Here is a 4513-nt window from a genome sequence, read left to right on the forward strand (position 1 = left end):
AATTTCTTACTAAAATTTAACCTACTCATATAAAAGATAAATTAGAAAGGTTAATTAGTCAAGAACAGTCTACATTTGTTCCCGCATTCCATGACTAAATTTAGGAAAACCATCTTTCATTATCATTAAATTAGACATTGAAAAAGCTTATGACTCGTTATCTTAAAAAACTATTTTCAGAATAAGATTCCCTGATTTACATATTAAATAGATTAAGGATTATATTTCTTCCCTCTCCTACTCATGTCTTATTAATGATCATTTATATAAGTAGTTTTCTAATAAAAAAGGGATCCTACCTCTCCTTATATTTTTTTATCTTAGTTGAACAATTTCTTTCCAGATTAATCTCTCAATTTGTTGAACATAATAAAATTATTCTTTCCACCATTAAAGGTATTAAGGTTTTTGCGGATGACCTTATAGCATTTAGGACAAATAACAAATTTTGTTACAATGTTGTTGTACCTCAAATTTATGAGGAGCTCACTAAGCTTATAATTAATTTGGCCAAATCTAATATTTACTTTCCTAGACATTATGAGCCTATAATTAAAGAAGGCTCTTGGCATTAAAGAATACTACCCACCTATGAAATACCTTTATCTCGTTGATAAAACTAGTAACAAACTTTAAAGATAGTAGAAAGGGCTCTTATCCTAGGTCGATAAACATGTTGTCTTGTACATTGTTATTAACACTATTTCCTTACATTTACTTCTAAATTGTTGGATTTTTAACAAAATTCTTAGAAGATTCACTTGGATGTGAAGAGAATTTTTTTTAACACAAATCCCCATAAGAAAAAAATTAAGCTTATCAGTTAGAACTGCATTACCAAGACTAAAGCTTATCCCTAAACACAATCTCCTGTCAGGTGGTGGTATCGCCCAGTGTCAATGCCGTAGGCGATAGCACTACCCAGCATAGGTGGTGGTACCGTAAGACTGGGTGGTGGTATTGCCTAGTGTCAATGCTGTAGGCGATAGCACTGCCCAGCATAGGCGGTGGTACCCGAGAAACCCGGGATGATATCTTTTTTGGCTTTATTTTTTAAGTCATTTGGGGTCTATAAATACCCTAGCTATTCCTGCATGGAGTAGTAAGAATTGAGTTGAGAAAAAGAAAAAATATTATTGAGAAAGAAAGGTTGTAATCTCTTTGAAGTGTAGGGTCACTTCTTCCTAGTATTTAGAAGTTGTTCTAAAGAGAGAAGTGAGGTCTAAGAAAGAGAGGGCGTAAAGATTCTCTTTTGAGCCTATCAAAAGTAGAAAGAGTTGTAAGAGTAGTTAATCTTTGCTCGTTGAAAGAAAATCGGTAGTGAAAGCTGGTGGCCTCGAGTGAAGAGGAATCGGGAGTGAATGTAGGTCACGACGACCGAATCACTATAAATCCGGTTTACATTTACTTTGAGCTTTTTATTTTCATTACAAACTGATTTCTTACTTTCACTGTGCTAATGAACGTATTTTCAAGTTAACGTCTTTTCGATATCGATTTTCATCGTACGAAGTTTTAAACTGACATAATTTTTGTTGAATCTCGGATTTTGATGATGAAGTCAATTGTCATTTGTTATCTAATCTATGTGTTGAGATAAGTGTGCAGGATTAATTACGATGAGAGTAAGACAAGCAGCAGGAGTTGCGCCGGAGTCAAGATCATGATCACGTTGGGAGTTCGAGAGTTCGACGGAAGTTCGGACGGTCGTCGGAGGTTCAGAGAGAACAGATCCGAGAAGTCCAGAAGCTTGCCAAGCGAAGCTCGTCGGAACTCGCCAAGTGGATCGTCGCAAAGTCCAGGAGTATGCCGGATGTCCGCAGAAGGATCACCGAGGGTTATCGGTTGATCGACGGAAGTTGGCAGGAAACTCGCCGGAAGAAGCGATTGACGCATCGGAGCAAGCTGCAGAAGTTGTCTTAGAGATAATCGTAGTTAGCACGATGATTAAGCATGAAAATGGGAGGTGATCCCATTAGCTTAATCTTGGGGCAATTGGGCCCCTGAAAAGATTCAAAGTGGGTCGAATGGAGTGAACCATTCGGACCCTGATTGCACCAGGAGGTGCAACCGCCCCAGCCAGGAGGTGCAACCGCCTGGGCTGTGGGGTTGAGAGGTGCAACCGCCCCAGCCAGGAGGTGCAACCGCCTGGGCTGTGGGGCTGGGAGGTGCAACCGCCCCAGCCAAGAGGTTGCACCGCCAGAGCTCAAGTTCTGAGCTCTGCCAGGCGATGCAACCACCAAGCTCAGTCTTCGAGCTTTGGCAGAGAGGTGCATCAGCCTGAGCTCAGTCTCGAGCTCTGCCAGGTGATGCATTCACCAAGCTCAGTCTTCGAGCTCTGGCAGAGAGGTGGATCAGCCTGAGCTCAGCTTGGAGCTCTGCCAGGTGATGCAACCACCGAGCTCTGTTTCGAGCTCTGCCAGGTGATGCAATCACCAAGCTCAGTCTTCGAGCTCTGCCAGGTGATGCAACCATCGAGCTCAGTCTTCGAGCTCTGGCAGAGAGGAGCAATCGGCAGAGCTCAGTCTTCGAGCTCTGCCAGGCGGTGCCACCTCTCCAGTCGAGAGGTGCAACCGCCTGATCCCAGAAATTCTGGGATTTGATCGATTTGATCGTTTTGAGCTCGAATTTTGAATTGGGTTGGGGCCTATAAATACCCCACCCATTCAGCACTGAAAAGATACAGACCCATACCGAAATTGTGATCTTTTCTGTGATTCTAAAGAGCTCAAAAGTGTTGTAAAGCCTTTAAGTCTCCTCCTTCTGTTCTTCAAGTTTTCAATTGTAAAGTGAGGAGAGAAAGGTCTGTAAAGGTTGTCTCCTAAGCCTGTCAAAAGGAGAGAAACTGTAAGAGGGAAGTTTGGCCTTCGCCCATTGAAGGAAGGCACCTAGTTGACGTCGGCAACCTCATCGGTGGAGGAAGCCAAAAGTGGAGTAGGTCAAGGCTGACCGAACCACTCTAAATCTCTGGTTTGCATTTATTTTCGAGCACTTTATCATTACTGCAAACCTCCCTCATCACTACTGCTCTCTGCGCTTTCACGAACAAGATCTAAGTGCTGTTCTTCCAAATCTGCATTCAGACGTAAACTCGTATTTTCATACATTACAGTTTACGTTTACGTTTGATTCTGCAGAACTGTTTTCCGTGCTTTTACGAACGAGCTTCCTTGCAGTTTACGCTTACATTTTAATCCTATTAATAACTGCAATCTGTCCTCTACGATTTTACGAACGAGTTTCAACATTCAGACGTAAAACGGCTTTCTTCGCTCAATCATCAGATTTCAGTTCACGTTTACGTCTTAGTTTCAACTGCATACTGCCTTCTGCGAGTATACAAACGAGTTTCAAAGTTTAGACGTAAATCTGCGTCTAACTGCGTTTAGACGTAAATCTGCGTTTAGACGTAAAACTGCGTTTAGACGTAAAACTGCGTTTAGACGTAAAACTACGTTTAGACGTAAATCTGCGTTTAGACGTAAAACTACATTTAGACGTAAAACTGCGTTTAGACGTAAATTTGCGTTTAGACGTAAATCTGCATTTAGACGTAAATCTGAGCTTAGACGCAAAACTGCGCTTAGACGCAATCTGCGCTTAGACGCAAAACTGCGCTTAGACGCAATCTGCGCTTAGACGCAAACTGCACTTAGATACAAACTGAGAATTTGCTTTTGCATCATAATAGTTTTTGAACAAACGCAGCTTTTGGTTTTTAATCGTTATAAGATTTCCGCTGCACTAATTCACCCCCCCCCCCCTCTTAGTGCTCTCGATCCTAACAATTGGTATCAGAGCAAGGTTAACTCTCTAAAGGATTAAAACCCAAGAGAGATGGCATACGCCGGAAACCAAGAGGGGCATTCGATTACACGTCCACCCATGTTCAGTGGAACGGACTACACTTACTGGAAGACCCGAATGAGGATCTTTCTTATTTCTATGGATTTTGAACTGTGGAACCTTGTTGAAAATGGATTTTCAAAATCTTCTCTTCCAATGATCGATTGGAACGATTTGGAGAAGAAGGCTTTCGCTCTTAATGCAAAGGCTATGAATGCCTTATTTTGCGCTCTTGATAAAAACGAGTTTAATCGTGTTTCAACTTGCGAAACTGCTTTTGATATTTGGCACACACTTGAAGTGACCCACGAGGGCACAAGTAGAGTGAAAGAGTCAAAAATCAATCTATTGCTGCATTCTTTTGAACTTTTCCGAATGAAACCGAGTGAAACCATTGGCGACATGTTTACCCGTTTCACGGATGTCGTCAACGGTCTAAAAGGACTCGGAAAGAGCTTTTCGGATTTTGAGCTTGTTAATAAGATACTAAGATCCCTTCCTAAGAGTTGGGATCCTAAAGTCACCGCCATTCAAGAGGCAAAAGATCTGCAAAATTTCCCTCTTGAAGAACTAATCGGGTCATTAATGACCTACGAAATGACCTGCAAAGCTCATGAAGAGCAAGAAGACATCCTTCCAAAGAACAGGAAGGATATGGCACTTAAAA

Source organism: Musa acuminata, chromosome BXJ2-8, assembly GCF_036884655.1.
Source record: "Musa acuminata AAA Group cultivar baxijiao chromosome BXJ2-8, Cavendish_Baxijiao_AAA, whole genome shotgun sequence".
Lineage (NCBI taxonomy): Eukaryota > Viridiplantae > Streptophyta > Magnoliopsida > Zingiberales > Musaceae > Musa > Musa acuminata.